This window comes from Propithecus coquereli, unplaced genomic scaffold (assembly GCF_000956105.1).
Source record: "Propithecus coquereli isolate 6110/MARCELLA unplaced genomic scaffold, Pcoq_1.0 Scaffold249, whole genome shotgun sequence".
Lineage (NCBI taxonomy): Eukaryota > Metazoa > Chordata > Mammalia > Primates > Indriidae > Propithecus > Propithecus coquereli.
The window spans coordinates 2,015,401-2,033,610 of record NW_012148052.1 but is presented as its reverse complement, the minus strand read 5'-3'; the positions used below and the strand labels follow the sequence as shown (position 1 = coordinate 2,033,610).

Sequence of the window (18,210 nt, the reverse complement as noted above, 5' to 3'; positions counted from 1 at the left end):
ATGAAAGATAATGAAGAAGGACAGAAAAACTGTTTCAGATTAAAGGAGACTAAAAAGACATGACAATTGGCCAGATGGCTCACACCTGTAATCCTAGCACTTTGGGAGGTTGAGGCAGGAGGACAGCTTGAGGCCAGAAGTTCAAGACCAGCCTGAGCAAGAGCAAGACCCTAGCTCCACAAAAAATAGAAAAATTAGCTGGGCGTGGTAGCATGCACCTGTAGTCCCAGCTACTTGAGAGGCTGAGGCAGGAGGACTGCTCAAGCCAAGGAGTTTGAGGTTGCAGTGAGCTATGGATGATGCCACTGTATTCTAGCCCGGGAAAAAACCAAACCAAATCAAACCAAAACAAAAAAAAGAGACATGACAATTAAGTACAACTCGTGATGCAGAATTTTCTTTTTCTAAAAGACATTATTGGGTCAAATGGAAAATATGAATAAGGTTCATAGATTTAGCCACTGATACTGTATCAATATTAATTTTATGGTTTTATTAACAATAACTGTATAAGGTCTATAAATTAGTTCTTAATACTATGTCAATATCAATTTTCTGATTTTGAAAATACCACTATGCCTATATAAGAGAATGGCCTTGTTTTTAGAAAATACATACTAAAGTCTTTAGTAGTAAAGGGATACTATTTGTACAGGTTATTGTCAAATGGTTCAGAAAAAAATATATATTATATATTGAAAGAGACTAATAATGCAAATGTGGTAAAATTTTATTATTTGGGGAATCTTGGTGAAAGGTGTAGGGGAATTCCTTTTTTTTTTTTTTTTTATTCAGTCCCCGTAGGGACTTTCAAAAATTGCCAATGCCGACTACATTACAAGTCAGCATAGTGAGGCACTGGGCAAAGTTTTCAATTAGCAATAATCGCGCCTCGGGTAAACCTCATCGGCTACGATACTGCCAATACACAAGGATGGAATTCTTTATGATACTGTTGCAATTTTTCTGTAAAGCTGACATTCTGTCAAAATAAAAAGTTTTTAAAAAGATTCAGTGGGTACAATGCCAAAATGTATACATACATAGGGTTATAAGAACACAGAGGAGGAAATGACTAATTCTGCAAGGAATGGGAAGGGACAAGGGAGTCAGGCCAGTGAGATTTGTCAGGGAAGATTTCAGTGTAAGTGACATTTTAACTAATCTTTCAAGAAATGAATAAATTTTGCATTAGGAAAAGGGTAAGGGTAGAGGGTGAGTAAGGGTACTCTACACAGAGGAGACCCTGTAGAGAGAGAGGCATGGAGTTGCAGAAAGTGTGGTTATAAGAGAACATGTGTGTAGTGCTGTGTGGCTTAGGTTTATAAGAAAGAGAAGCAAGTGAGGTTAGAAAGAGATGCTATAGCTAGCTTGAGAAGAGTCCGCATGACATTTAAGGAATCTTCTAGCTCTGATACACAAAGTCTCTGCCAGGATATACAAGGTGGGTACTATGCCCCTATATATGGAAAAGATAATGGTGAGGTTCATTGTAAAGCAGTGGTCCCCAAACTTTTTGGCACCAGGGGCCATTTTAATGGAAGACAATTTTTCCAGGGACTGGGGATCTGGGGGGATGGTTTTGGGATGATTCGAGCATTTGTAATAGAATGCAACATTTATTGTGTACTTTATTTCTATTATTATTACATTGTAATATATAATGAAATAATTATACAACTCACCATAACATAACTCATCTTTACACCCTGCTGTAAAGGCAGAAGCACACTTAAGGCAAGATAGCAGCATGTAAAGATTGCAGAACTGGTCTCCCATCCTTGACAAATTTCTGCTGATCTGTACATTTATGTATGTATCTAATCCTTACTCCCTTGGCCACAATAGTGACCAATAATGCCACTAAAAGACAGACATAAACTGATAAGACCAAGAATGGAAGGAGGAGATAGTATGCAAATGAAGCCCCCAATGATGGAGGTAATTTTGCTTAAAAGGAGCTAACATCTATTGAGCCCTTACTATGAAAGCAGTGTCATACTACGTGCAATGGCATTATGAACATTGCCACTAAAATTTACTAGGGTGCAGAGGAAGCAGTATGCATTAACAGTTAAAACAATGGCCTTTTAAGTTGTGCCTAAGCAGCATATATTATTTCTATTTAACAGACGAGGAAACTGAAACTTGAGTAACTTGGCCAAGGTCACATAAGAGGCAGGGCTGGAATTTGAATCTAGAATGTCTTACTCCAAAGTCTTTGCTCTTTCTACCATACCTTACAGCTTTCCTCTTACTAACTTGAGATTCATTCATTTACTCATTTGTTCACTCATTCACCCAACAAACATTGTGTATTAAGAATATATTATGTGGCGGGTCCTACTGCATAAACTAGAGTTTAATATTAATTTTAAGTGGTGTACAAAGTTTCTGCTCAGCTGAGACTGACTGGCATGACAAGAAGGAATCAAGCATGTGAGGATCTAGGGCAGAGTGTTCCAGGCAGAGGAGTCAGCAGGTGCAAAGGCCTTAAGGAAATAATGAGCTTCACTTGTTTAAGAAACAAAAAGAAGCCAGACAGACTGCAGCTGGGTAAATAAAGGAAATAATGGTACAAAATGAAGTCAGAAAAATAGATGTGGTCAGATCATGTAGGGCCTCTTCTGGGTTATGATAAGGACATGATCTAACTTACGTTTTCAGAAGATCACCCTGGATACCTTATGAATGAAGAATGGACAACACGAAGGCCAGAATGGGAGCAGAGACATCAGTTAGGAGGCTGACTGTAGAAGTCCATGCAAGAGATCATGGTAGCTGAGATTAAAGAGATCGCTGTGAGGGTACAAAGAAGTGGATAAACACAAGGTACATTTTGTAAGCAAAGCTGACAGCACTGCTAACCTAGATGAAGCAGGGGAAGGGAAAGGGCAATTCAGGATGAATTTTAGGTTTTTGGTCATTTACTGAGACAGGGAAAACTAAAGGAAATACAGGTTTGGGTTGGGAGAAGGCAGGTTAGGAATGAGGAATATGTTTTGGCTATATTATGTTCTAAACGACTTTTAGATATCTAGAGATGACAAGTAGGTAGTCAAATTCTCTGGAATTCCACAGAAAAGTCAAGGATCAAGATACAATTCTGGTAGTCATTAGCATACAGATAGTATATAAAGACATGAAATCACTTAGAGAGAGACAGTGTGTGTACAAGAGAATAGGAGACGGCCTAGGACTGAGCCCTGAATCACTCCAACAATTAGGGGCTGAGAAGTGGAGAACGCCAGCCAGAGGAGACAGAGAAGGCATTGTTAGTGGGATAGGAATTGAAAACCTAGAGAGTATAATGCCCCAGAAGCCAAGAGGAGGTAGTGTTTCATGAAGGAGAGAGTGATTAATTGTGCTGAAAGCTACACGCTGAGCAAGATGAGGGCAGAGAAGGCTTTGTCAACAGGAAGGTCAATGTGTTCTTGTTAAGAGCAGCTTCACTGGAATGGTAGGGGCTGAAGAACAATTGGAGAAGATAGAATGGAATGGAAGACAGAAATAGAAATAGTGAATATAAGTCAGTTTTTAAAGAAGTTTTACTGTATGTAGTGGGCAAAATGGCTGTTTAAAGATGTCCACACCCTAATCTCTGGAACATGTAAATATGTTAGTTACATGGCAAAAGGGATTTTGCTAATATAATTAAGGTTTAAATCTTAAAATAGGAAGATTATCGCAGATTGTCCAAGGGGCCTAATCTAATCACATGAATCTTTACATGCAGAGAACATTCTCCCGTTGGAGGCAGGAGAGATGAGGCAGAAAGAAGATCAGAGAGATTTGGAGTATGAGAAGAACTTGACCCACTGTTGCTGACTGTAAAGATGAAGAAGGCCACAAGCCAAGGAATGTGAGCAGCTCTAGAAGCTGAGTATGACCTCTGGCCAATAGTCAGAAGAAAATGGAGACCCCACTCCTACAACTGCATGGAATTAAATACTCCCAACAATCTGAATGAGGCTGAGAGCAAATTCTTCCCCAGAGCTTCCACATAAGAGCTCAAGCTGGCTGACACCTTGATTTTGGCTTTGTGAGACTGGAGCAGAGAAACCAGTGATCCTACCCAGATTTCTGACACACAGAACTATGAGATAACAGATTTATGCTGTTTTAAGTCACTAAGTTCCTGGAAACTTGCTACAGCAGCAATAGGAAATTAATACACTGTGAAATTTCAGAGACATGGGACATTAGCTGGAAGGGAAATGCAACGTAAATGGAATGTTTTGAAAGATGGAAGACATGAGAGTATGTCTGTATGCTGATAAGAACATTTCAGAAAGGAGGGTTTGGAGGATGAAACTGGTAATGAAACTAGTGATAAAGTGAGAGAGGTTAAGAGAGGATGCAATCAAGAGAACAAGTGGAAGGATATGCCTTTGATAGGAAGAGGGACTCTTCATCTATTGTAATAGCAGAACAGGTACTATAAACTGTGCCATGGCCTCCCTGCACTGCTCTGGTATAGCTCTGCAAAAGCCTGCCTCTGGGCAATCAATGGCGATAATACTGTGGTCTCCAACCCCTGGGCTGCGGACCACTACTGGTGGACGGCCTATTAGGAACTGGGCCCCACAGGAGGCTCTGCCCCCAACCCCCCACCCTCGCTCAGAAAAACTGTCTTCCATGAAACTTAAGAACTGGGCTGCATAGCAGCAAGTGAAGCTTCATTTGTATTTATAGCCGCACTCATATCACCACCCGATTTCCCCCAACCTCCCTGTGGGAAAACTGTCTTCCATGAAACCGGTCCCTGGTGCCAAAAAGGTTGGGGACCACTTTGATAATAGACCCTTCCCCTTAGCTCTTAGATGTGTTCTGGTGGCCTCTTAAGTGCAAACCATTAAAAGCCAAAGACCTCTTTGGAACATGGATGTGAGAGTGCACTTGACATCACTTTGATTTAAATTCCAGCTACAATACATACTAGTTGTATGGCACTGGGCAAGTCACAAACTCTCTGGGTTTTTAAAAATTGGGATTAATAATATTTACTTTATAACATTATAAGAATTAGAGGTTATGTAAACTACCTTGCACAGTTACCTACCACATAGCAGATGGTCAGTAAATGGTAACTAGTATAATTATTCTCCTACTCAGCCTGTTCTTTTTGGTTTTCTTTTCTTAATTTTTTTATTGTGGTAAATACATGTAACATAAAATTTACCATCTTAATCATTTTTAAGTGCATGGTTCAATGTTATTAAATACATTCATAATGTTGTACAACCATCACCACCATCCATCTTTATAACTTTTTGTATCTTGTAAAACCAAAACTCTATACCCATTAAACAAAAGCCTCCCCATTCCTCCCTCCCCCTAGCCCATGGCAAACACTATTCTACTTTCTGTCTTTATGATTTTGACTATTCTAAGTAAAATCATATAAATGAAATCATATTTGATTTTGTCTTTTGTGATTGGCTTATTTCATATAGCAAACTGTCTTCAATGTTCATCCATGTTGTAGCATACTGCAGAATTTCCTCCCTTTCAAAGGCTGAATAATATTCCATTGTATGTATATACCAAATTTTGCTTATCTATTTATCCATTGATAAGATACTTAGGCTGCTTCTATGTTTTAGCTATTGTGAATAATACTGCTATGAACATGGGTGTATAAATACCTCTTTAAGATCCTGCTTTCAATCCTTTTGGGTATATACTCAGAAGTGGAAATGTTGAATCACATGGTAATTCTATTTTTAATTTTTTGAAGAACTGCTTTACTGTTTTCCACAGTATCTGCCTGTCCTTTTTAAATGCTAGCAATACTCTTTTATGATAAATATTGGCAAATGACAAATTGATTGATAGAGTCTAGTAAGAGACTAGCATGATTCAAAAGTCAGACTTAGTAAAAAGTCCATGGGCTTTGGAATCAGAAAGATCTGGTTTCCCCTTGGGCCTGTGATCTGCAAGTAGCACGATCTTATACAAGTCACTTAACATTTCTGAGCCCACTATCCCACCTGTAAAAGAGAGATAATCTCCCTCATAGTATTGTCATTAAGTTACATTAAAAGTAGTAAAGTGCCCAAGCCATATCAGGTCCCTGGCCAATGTTTATTTCCTTTAGTTCTCCTACCCCTCAGAGCAACTGGACAAAGATAAAGTTGTTCTCATTAATTTTCTCTTGAGGTCTTAGACTTTTGGTGAAGTTTTCGTTTTGTTTTTTAACTGCTGCTCATGCCTGTAATCCTAGCACTTTGGGAAGCTGAGGCAGGAGGATCACTTGAGACCAGGAGTTCAAGACCAGCCTGAGCAACATAGCAAGACACTATCTCTATAAAAAAACAAAATAATTAGCTGAGCATGGTGGCACGTACCTGTAGTCCCAGCTACTCAGGAGACTGAGGCAGGAGGATTGCTTGAGCCCAGGAGTTTGAGGCTGCAGTGAGCTACGATGATGCCACTGCACTCCAGCCCTGGCAACAGAGTGAGATCCCCTTTCCCCCAGAAAAAGGTCTCCCATCAGAGAAAAGCCCAGGACCTGATGGCTTTACTGCTGAATTCTACCAAACTTACAAAGAGGAACTAATACGAATTCTCCCCAAACTATTCCAAAAAATTGAAAAGGAGTAAATTCTCCCTAACTCATTTTATGAGGTCAGCATCACATAGATATCAAAAACAGACAAGGACATACAAAAAAGGAAAACTACAGGCCAATATCCCTGGTAAGCATAAATCCTCAAGAAAATACTAGCAAAGTACAAAAAACAAAAAATCCTCAAGAAAATACCAGCAAACAGACTCCAGTAGCACATCAAAAAGATAATATACCATGATCAAGTGGGATTTATCCTAGGGATACAAGGATGGTTCAACATATGCAAATCAATAGATGTGACACATTATATTAACAGAATAAAGGACAAAAGCCTTATGATCATCTCAACAGATGCAAAAGAAGCATTTGATAAAATTCAACATCCTTCATGACAAAAACTCTCAACAAACTAGGCATAGAAGGAACATACCTCAACACAATAAAGGCCATATATGAAAAACTCATAGGTAACATTATACTGAATGGGGAAAGCCGAAAGCCTTTCCTATAAGAACCGAAACAAGGCTGCCCACTTTCACCACTCCTATTCAACATAGTACTGAAAGTCTTAGCCAGAGTAATCAGGCAAGAGAAAGAAACAAAAGTCATCCAAATTGGAAAAGAGAAAGTCAAATTATCCCTCTTTGCAGATGATATAATCTTATATTTAGAAAAATCTTATAAACTTATATTTAGAAAAATTAAAGACTTCACCAAAAAACTCTTAGATCTGATGAACAAATTCAGTAAAGTTGCAGGATACAAAATTAACAAACAAAATTAGTAGCGTTTCTATACACCAATAATGAAATAAGTAAAAAAGAAGCCAAGAAGGCAATCGCATTTATAATACCTACCAAAAAATTAAAATACTTACAAATAAACTTTAACCAAGGAGGTGAATGACCTCTATAAGGAAAACTACAAAATACTAACAAAAGAAATTGAAGACACACACACACACACACACACACACACACGAATGGAAAGACATCCCATACTTACAGATTGGAAGAATTAAAATAGTTAAAACGAACATACTGCCCAACCCAATCTATAGATTCAATGCAATCCCTATCAAAATACCAATGATATTTTTCACATAAATACAAAAAACAATCCTAAAATTTATATGGAACTAAAAAGAGCCTCAATAGACAAAGCAATCCTCAGCAAAAAGAACAAAGCTGGCGGCATCACATTATTTGACTTCAAAATATATTACAAGGCTATGGTAATTAAAACAGTATGTTATTGGTATAAAAAGAGACACATAAACCAAGGGAAGAGAACAGAGAACCCCAAAATAAATCCATATATTTACAGCCAATTGATTTTCAACAAAGGCACCAAGAACACACATTGGGGAAAGGACACCCTCTCTCATTAATGGTGCTGGGAAAACCGGATATCCATAGGTGGCAAAATGAAACTAGACTCCTATCTTTTACCATATACAAAAATAAACTCAAAATGGATTAAAGACCTATATGTAAGACTCAAAAATATATATTTATCAAAAGAAAACATAGGGAAATGCTTCAGGATATTGGTCTAGGCAAAAATTTTATGGCCAAGACAGATCTCAAAAGCACAGGCAACAAAAGCAAAGGTAGAAAAATGGGACTATATCAAACTAAAAAGCTTCTGCACAGCAAAGGAAACAATCAATAGAGTGAAGATAGAAGCTGAAGAATGGGAGAAAATATCTGCAAACTATTCATTCAACAAAGGACTAATATCCAGAATACACGAGGAACTCATATAACTCAATAGCAAAAAAGCAAATAATCCCAATAAAAAGTGGGCAAAGGACATGAATAGATATATCTTAAAAGAAGACATACAAATGGACAATAGTTATATGAAATAATGCTCAACATCACTAATCATCAGGAAAATGGAAATCAAAACCATAATGAGATATCGTCTTAACCCCAGTTAGAATGGCTATAATTAAAAAGATAAAAAATAACCGACGGTGGTGAGGATACAGACAAAAGAGAACTGTTATACACTGTTGGTGGGAATGTAAACTAGTGGTGGTATTATAGAAAATAGTATGGAGATTTCTAAAAAAAACCAAAAATACAACTACCATACAATTTAGTTAGCAATCTCACTGCTGGATATTTCTCTAAAGGAAAGGAAATCAGCAAGTATATCAGAGGGATACCTGCACCCCCATGCAGTACTAATTACAACTGCCAAGATATGGAATCAACCTAAGAGTCCATCAATGGATGAATGGATAAAAATAGTTGGTATATATATACACAATGGAATACTACTCAGCCATAAAAAGAATGAAATCCTGTCATTTGTAGCAACATGGATGGAATTGGAGGTCATTATGCTAAGTTGAATAAGCTAGGCACAAAAGACAAGTATTGCATGTTCTCACTCACATGGGAGAGCATAAAAAGTTGATCTCGGCCGGGCGTGGTGGCTCACGCCTGTAATCTTAGCACTTTGGGAGGCCGAGGCGGGTGGATTGTTTGAGCTCAGGAGTTCGAGACCAGCCTGAGCAAGAGCGAGACCCCGTCTCTACTAAAAATAGAAAGAAATTAATCGGACAACTAAAAATATATAGAAAAAATTAGCTGGGCATGGTGGTGCATGCCTGTAGTCCCAGCTACTTGGAAGGCTGAGGCAGGAAGATCGCTTGAGCCCAGGAGTTTGAGGTTGCTGTGAGCTAGGATGATGCCACGGCACTCTAGCCCAGGCAACACAGTGAGACTCTGTCTCAAAAAAAAAAAAAAAAAAAAAAGTTGATCTCATGGAGGTAGAGTATAGAATGATAGTTACCAGAGGCTGGAAATGGTGTGTATAGGGGCAGGGAGTGACTAGAGGTTGGTTAATGGGTATGAATGTACAGTTAGAAGGAATAAGTTATAATGTTTTATAGCAGAGTAGGCTAACTATAGTTAACAATAATGTATTGTATATTTCAAAATAGCTAGAAGAGATGATTTGAAATGTTCCTAACACATAGAAATAATAAATACTCAAGGTGATAGATACCGTAAATACTGACTTGATCACTACATGTTCTATGCATGCAACAAAATATCAATGTATGTACCCCACAGAAATGTACATACAGTATGCATCAATAAAAAATTTTAAAAATAATAAGAGAGAAAGCACAAATATAAAAATAAGAAGTGAAGAAGTGACAATGGGGCTGGGTGTGGTGGCTCACGTCTGTAATCCCAGCACTTTGGGAGGCTGAGGCAGGAGGATCACTTGAGGCCAGGAGTTCAAGACCAGCCTGAGCAACATAGCGAGACCCCGTCTCTACAAAAATAAAAAATTAGCTGGGTATGGTGGTGTGCACCTGTAGTCCCAGCTACTCAGGAGGCTGAAGTGAGAGGGTTGCTTGAGCCCAAGAGTTTGAGTTGCAGTCAGCTGTGATTGTGCCACTATACTCTAGCCAGGGTGACAGAGTGAGGCTTTGTCTCAAAAAAAAAATGACAATGTGCAAAAATGATTGAACCAAAGTTAACTAAGCAAATCATAAAAGACTTCTTTTGTACTTTTCTACAAGTAAATTTGAAAACCTAAGTGGAATGGATGATTTTTTAGGGAAAAAATGTTTACTGAAATTGACCACAGTAAAAACAGAAAGCTTAAAACAATAAATGTTGGCGTGGATGTGGAGAGATAGGAACACTCATACACTGCTGGTGGGATTGCAAACTAGTGCAACCTCTGTGGAAAGCAATACGGAGATACCTTAAAGAGATACAAGTAGAATTACCATTTGATCCAGCAATCCCATTACTGGGCATCTACCCAAAAGAACAAAAGACACTCTATAGAAAAGATACCTGCACCCGAATGTTTATAGCAGCACAATTCACAATTGCGAAGATGTGGAAACAACCCAAGTGTCCATCAATACATGAGTGGATTAATAAAATGTGGTATATGTATACCATGGAGTACTATTCAGCTTTAAGAAACAATGGTGATATAGCACCTCTTGTATTCTCCTGGATAGAGCTGGAGCGCATTCTACTAAGTGAAGTATCCCAAGAATGGAAAAACAAGCACCACATGTACTCACCAGCAAATTGGTATTAATTGATCAACATATAAGTGCACATATAAGAATAACATTTATTGGATGTCGGGCAGGGGGGAGGGGGAAGGAGGGGACGGGTATATGCATACACAGAGTGTGATGCGCACCATCCACAGGATGGACACCCTTGAAGCTTGGATTTCGGGGGGAGGCAGGCAAGGGTAACATAGTAACCTAAACATCTGTACCACCATAATTGCTGAAATTAAAAAAAAAAACAAAACAGACCCAATTATACTCATAAATCTGGTGTATGATGAAAGTGTTACTTGTCTCAGATCACTGGGGCCAAGATGAGCGTTTTAATCCACGATGGTGGAACAACGGATAACCATTGGAAAAAGACAAAATTAGAAATATTTCTCACATAATACATAAGAATAAATTCCAAATGGATCAGAGATCTAAGTATAAAAAAGAGGAATGATGCAAGTACTAGAGAAAAATATGAGTGAATACCTATAATAAAAAGTTGATAAATTTAACTATAAAATAAAAGTTTTGCGTGGCAAACAAAAAACCACCATAAGCAAAGTACAAATTGGGAGAAAATAATTGTAACATATACCACAAAAAAGGATTATTATTATTATTTTTCTTTATTGAGTGGTCTTCAATAGTAAAAAAAAAAAAAAAGGATTAATATACCTAACATACAAAGGACTTTTTAAAATTGAGGGGAAATAGGCCAAAGATCCTATAGATAAATAGGTAAAAGAAACGAAAAGTCAATTCACAAAGAAAGATGAAATGGCTCTTACACATATGAAAAGATGTTAAACTTCACTCATAAAAGAGAAATGCAAATTAAAATTACACTGAGAAACATTTCTCACCCATCGGACTGGCAAAAAAGTAAAAAACTTGATAATACACTCGCTTGGTGAGACCGTGGGAAAACAGGCACTGCTACATTGCTGGTGAGGATGAAAACTGGTATCTCCATGGAGGGGAATTTGGTGATACCTAAGAAAACTATATTTGTCTTTACCCTTGGACCCAACAATAACACTTCTGGAAATGTACCCTGAAGATATGCCTCCAAATGTGAAAATATATGTGTGCAAGTTTATTAATGGCAGCATTATTTGTATTTGTGAAATATTGGAGACGATATTGGAGACTACACACACACACACACACACACACACAGTACCATGAAGTATTTTACAGCTTAGAATGAGGGAGATCCTTGTTAACTCATAATGGAGTAACTCTCAGGGTATACTGTTAAATGAAAAAAGAAATCAATTGCAAAAGAGAATATAGAGTATGCTACTTTTTGTGTAAGAAAGAGGGTAGGAAAACACACGTGTCTGCTTACTTATGCAAAATGAAAGACTTGAAGGATAAACCAGAAAACAATGAAAATGATGACTTACAGAGGGTAATGGTGGTGGAGGAAATAAAGTAGAAGGGAAAGGGTAGAGAAGATACTTCTCTCAGTAAATTGTTGTATGATTTTGACTCCTGGAACCAAGTTAATTTTCTACATATTCAAAGAATAAAATTAAATCAATAAAGATGGGGAAAAAACTAAACCTAAAACTGAATGCAAATAGAAACAAATGAACCCAACTGTATTTTAAATGAATAACATAATCATACAGAAAGGGAAAAAAAGTAATTCCATAACTTTTGAACATAGTACTTTAACTAGAGATCCACACTTAGAATGGGCAAAGTGCAAATAAATCTTGAACTCTTCTTAGGGTTTTTTTCATAGTGGCATGAGAGTAGCAATTCTGAAACTATTTTACGTGTATTATAGGATTGAGGTTGGTGGGAGCCAAGGTTCTTACTGTAGAAAAAGGGAGAGGCAAAATACATTACCAACTATAAATGCTGGGGATGTCCCAGGATAGTCGTTGGACAGCTTCTCTTCTCCATCTACACTAAAGTCCTTAGATAAGTGGTTCTTAAACTTTAGTTTGCATCAGAATCACCTGCAGGGCTTGTTAAAACAGATTGCTGGGCCCCAGCCTCTGCGTTTCTGATTCAGTGGGTCAATGAATTTGCTTTTCTAACAAGGTCCTAGGCGATGCTGATGTTTCTCGTCTGGAAGAACACACTTTTCAGAACACAATCCCAGATGATCTCCTCTAGCCTGATGGCTTTAAATTCTATCTATAATTAAAACTTCCAAATTTATATTACCAGCTTAGAAATTTCCTTTAAACGCTAGACTCTTATTTTAAATAAAATTTCTTGCTTGAAAATCTATTAGACATTCCAAACATGTCTACAACTGAGCTCCTGACTCACCTATTTCAGTCCCCAGACTTATTCTTCCCAGTCGTCTCTATCCCATTCCATGCTCTCAAATGGCTCAGGCTAAAAACCTTGCAGTCACCCTTGACTCCTCTCTTTTTCTCATATTCCATGTCTTATCAGCAGTCCATTAGCTGCAACTTCAAAATCCATCCAGAATCAGACCATTTCTCACCACCCTCCCCTTCTACTTTCTTGATCTAAGCCATCATCATTTCTGACCTGGGTTACCGCAATAACTCAATCTTTTAAATGGTTTGTCCCTGCCCCTCTTGTCTAATTTCAACATAGCTAACACAGTGAGCCTTTTAAAACAAGCCTCAGATCTCATCATTCCTCTGCTCAAAACCTCTAACACCTTCCCATTTGACCCAGAGTGAAAGCCAAGGTCCTTTTGTTGACCTACCAAGCCCAACATGATCTCATTCTTCATTCCTTCTCTGACCTATTTAATACTTTCTACCACTCTCCCTTGATTATTCTACTCTAACAATACCGTCCTTTTTGCTGTATACATTAAACTAGTGATTCTCAAACTCTTTGGTCTCAAGACATCTTTACACTATTAAAATTTACTAAGGTCCACAAAAAGCTTTTGTTTGTGTGGGTTTACCTATCAATATTTATTATATTAGAAATTAAAACAGAAATTTAATGTTAATTTTAAATTAACAAAAACATGTTAACATCTTTTATGGAAATTACATTTGCCAAAACAAATAAAATTAGTGAGAAGAATGAAATTATTTTACATTTTTGCAAATCTCTTTGAAGTCTGACCCTAATAGAAGGTAGCTAGATTCTCATATCTGCTTCTGCATTCAATCTGTTGCCATATAACATTTTGGTTGAAGTATATGACGAAAATCCAGACTTATGAGATACGTGGTTAGAAAAGGGACGAGTATTCAAATAGCCTTTTCAAGTAATTGTGAATATTTTCCTTTGATATTAAATCAAAACTCAACCAGTGGTCTTAATAGTTTCTTAAATGTTAGATCAAATATGGAATCTGAAACCATACTAATGAACTTTTCATATTCTGTTAATGTTAAAGTTCACTGATCTATCTTATGCTTTGGATGAATTTTTTTTTTATCCACACATGATTTTGTAACATCATGCATTGGACATTTGGAAAATATTGTTTCACAGAATTATGCAGATTTTTCAAATGTTGACATATTTCACTATTCAATATCAAAAATTCACATTAGTTGATATCACCACACTCTGATCAGAAAAGTCTTTAAGTACAGGGAAGCTGTCAAGATCATGATGGCAGACACAGTTTTCCAAAATTCAAATTTTCATTTCAAAGCTTGAATTTTATCCTTAGCAACAAATGCTATTAGTTATTTTCCTTGAAGTGACAAGCTTACTTATTAATTTTTGAGAAAATATCTGCCAAATACTCAAGTCTGAATAACCACAGTTTGTCTAACAGTCATTCTTTAAAGTAAAAATAAAGTTTCACAAAAAAAGTGGCTAGTTCACCTGACAGCTCAATTGTACAAGTGCTTTTTCTTGAGGCAATCACAGTACTTCAGTATATAGTAGAATTGCTCTAGTCACACTTCTCATTTCATCACATAGAATGTTAAAAAGGTATATACTAAAAGGTTGGGATTTAATAAAATTAATAAAAAACAGCTTCATCAAGGACACTCTTAAATAAACTTGGCTTGTTTTTTGTTTTGTTTTGTTTTGGTCCCTCTGCAATATTGTGGCAGTGAAAGATACCATTACCATTACTGCAGTTGGTGCTGTTGCCTTGATTCGTGTCAAGGTGCTAGCAGATTTACTCACCATTGCTTTTGTACCATCAATGCAAATATCAACCCAGCAAAAAGGCAAACAGAGTTAATAATATTATGAAGATGGTTTTGACCTCAAAGATCCTGTAAAGGTTGCTGGGGATCCCAGGGATCCAAGGAGCAGAATTTGAGAATTGCTGCACTAAGCAACCTATTGCTTTCGTGCACGTAAACTTTTAACTCCCTTTACAAGGAAAGAATTTCTTTTTCCTAGATATCCTCATCTCTGCTTAAATACCTTTTGGTGAAGCTTTCCCTGACTATCCTATATAAAACAATACCTCTACCCACCCCTCCAAACCCCTGGCACTCTCTATTCCCCTTTTCCCCCTTACCCTGTTTTATTTTTCTCCAGATAAATTATCATTACCTGTTTGCTTGTTTATTTTATGTCTCTCCCAACTAGAACATAACTTCCTAAGGACAATGCCATTATCTCTACCTCCTAGAATTGTACTTTATACATGGTAGGTGCTCAGTAAATGTTAGTTGAGTGCATGAATATAATCTACAATCTAGCATTTGATTCTAGGATTCTGCTTTGCTTTGACTGTTTTTTTAGTCATTTATATCTTACTTCTCTGGCAAACTACAGACTTTTCAGAACAGAGGCTAACCTACATTCCATGTAGTCTCCGAAGCTTCAGGCACAGGCCTCAGATAAACTATGTGCATTCTTTACCTTAGGGAATACTGGTGTTCCCAGATGATAGCACACATGCGGAGTGGTAGAAAATTGACAAAAAAATTGACCTAGTTTTCTCTAGTTTGCAACAGTTTCTTTTTTTAAATTTTCCTTTTTTTTTTTTTAAGAGATGGGGTCTCACTCTGTCGTGTCGCCTAGATTCGAGTGCAGTGGTGTGATCCTAGCTCACTATAATCTTGAACTCTTGGGCTCAAGCAATCCTCCTACCTCAGCCTTTTGAGTAGCTGTAACTACAGCTGTGTGCCACATGCTTGGTTAATTTTTTAATTTTTTGTAGAGACAGGGTCTTGCTACATCGCTCAGGCTGGTCTCAAACTCCTGGCCTCAAGTGATCCTCTCACCTCAGCCTCTCAAATGCTGAGATTACAGGCCTGAGCCACTGGCCAATTTCTACTATAGTTACGACTACTGTAATTGGCTGCATATAACATTGTATATACAATGTTACATACATTGTATATAACAATGCTGAACTCTTAGCTCTCTGGCTCTGTTGCCCATACAAAAACATGCTGGGAGCAGGGAAAAAAATGCCATTCTTATGCCATTTTCTGGTTGGTTTTAAGGAGAAGGTTCTTGGTTGAACACGCAAAGATAAAGTTTTAAAATGAACAGATTTGGCTCTGTGCAGCCAAGATTCTTAAAAATATTCTATTTCTTTGACATAGTCTTGTATTTCTGAGAACCTAATTCAAGGATATGTTTCCTCAGCATTGAAAAAATGCTTAAATATGTTTATAATACCATTATTTATTTATTTATTTATTTTTTGAGACAGAGTCTCACTGTGTTGCCCGGGCTAGAGTGCCGTGGCATCATCCTAGCTCACAGCAACCTCAAACTCCTGGGCTCAAGCAATCCTTCTGCCTCTGCCTCCCAAGTAGCTGGGACTACAGGCATGTGCCACCATGCCCGGCTAATTTTTTCTATGTATTTTTAGTTGTCCAATTAATTTCTTTCTATTTTTAGTAGAGACGGGGTCTCGCTCTTGCTCAGGCTGGTTTCGAACTCCTGAGCTCAAACAATCCGCCCGCCTCGGCCTCCCAGAGAGCTAGGATTACAGGCGTGAGCCACCACGCCCGGCCATGATTCACATTTTTTGAGTGACTTAGTAATGTGCCATCTGTTGTTCTAATATATAAACTTATTTAACTCCTTACAACAGCCCTATGAGTAGGTACTATTATTGTCCCCCAACTTACAGGTGAAGAAACTAAGGCAAAAGGAGGTTAACTAAATTGTTAAGGGAGAGTAAGTAACTTGATAGTAAATCTCTAAAAAGATTCTTCTATTTTGAAAATTTTATGGGAATTTTATGGTTCTAAAAAATATAGAAGATTTAGCTTTTTTTTTCGCCCCACAAGATGGCAAAGAAGGAAGCTCCTGCCCCACCCAAAGCCAAAACGAAAGCAGAGGCTTTAAAGGCCAAGAAGTCAGTGCTGAAAGGTGTCCACAGCCACACACACACAAAAAGATCTGCACAGCACACACCTTCTGGTGGCTGTGCAAGACACTGTGGCTCTGGAGGCAGCCCAAATATCCATGAAGGAGCACCTCCAGGAGAAACTAGCTTGATCACTATGCCATCATCAAGCTCTTCCTGACCACTGAGTCTGCCATGAAGAAGACAGAAGACAACAACACACTTGTGTTCACTGTGGATGTCAAAGCCAACAAGCATCAGATCAAACAGGCTATGAAGAAGCCCTATGACATTGATGTGGCCAAGGTCAACACCCTGATCAAGCCTGATGGAAAAAGGAAGGCATATGTTTGAGTGGCTCCTGATTACGAAGCTTTGGATATCGCCAACAACATTGGGATCATCTAAACTGAGTCCAGTCGGCTAATTCTAAATATATATTTTTTCACCACAAAAAATAGAGTAAATCTAAAGAGGATACAGAAGAAAGTCAAATAAGCAACAGCTCTTTCTTTCTAATATTATATTGGTGCTTTGAAGGCTCTCTCTTTTACTCTTGATCCTTCTCATTTTACTCCCAGCACACATTTCAAATGCATCCCATCTATCAGCTGCTGGTTTAAAAAAGGGCCCTGGAGTTTCCTGTAGGTCTCACTATGCATTTCTAAAATCACTGATGGAAACCCCTCATATGAAAATTACACTTCACAATTCTCAAAGTATTTAACATTCATTAACTCACTCCATATTCACAATTATGTCAGCCTTATCTACCTAATGGTTATCCCTAAACCTCCTTTGAGGCATAGAGAAGTGATGTAAAGTGTGATATCGTAGAAAGAATAGAGACCTTGATACCAGAAACTCCATGGAGCTAGGTTCAAGTCCTTGCAAATAACTTAACCTCTTTGAATTGTTATAAGGTTATTATAAGGGTTATTATAAGGTTTAACTGAGATAAAGTTTGAGGATGTGGATATGATAAACACTGTGTCTGACATGACCTAGAGACTCAGAAAATTTTAGCTCTTATTCCCCCCTCAACTATTCTGAGCCCGTTTCCTCATATGCAAAACAAGGGCAAATATCTAATACTAATCTAATATAAACCTCACAGGGGGTTTGTGAAGTGTAATAAGATAATGTATCAAAGTGTCTTTGGGACCTTGTATGATTCACTTCACATATGTGAGTGAATTCAGCCCTAAGGCAGGCTTCCATGTTTCTAAAGAACAAATACTGTACTTCCCTATTGATTTGAATGAAGAAAAGTCATTACAGAAGAAAGAGGAGGAAATCTCTTATCTGATGAAAACTTTTACGAAGGAA

The 18,210-nt window shown here is 37.6% G+C and overlaps 1 protein-coding gene and 1 pseudogene across 1 annotated transcript in view; one reads left to right on the top strand and one right to left on the bottom strand.

Annotated features, from left to right (window-relative positions):
• Positions 1–18,210, bottom strand: part of SCMH1 (sex comb on midleg homolog 1 (Drosophila)) — a 150,229-nt gene that overhangs the window by 40,571 nt on the left and 91,448 nt on the right. The gene's annotated exons all lie outside the window — the stretch shown is intronic.
• Positions 16,823–17,289, top strand: LOC105812255 (annotated as a pseudogene).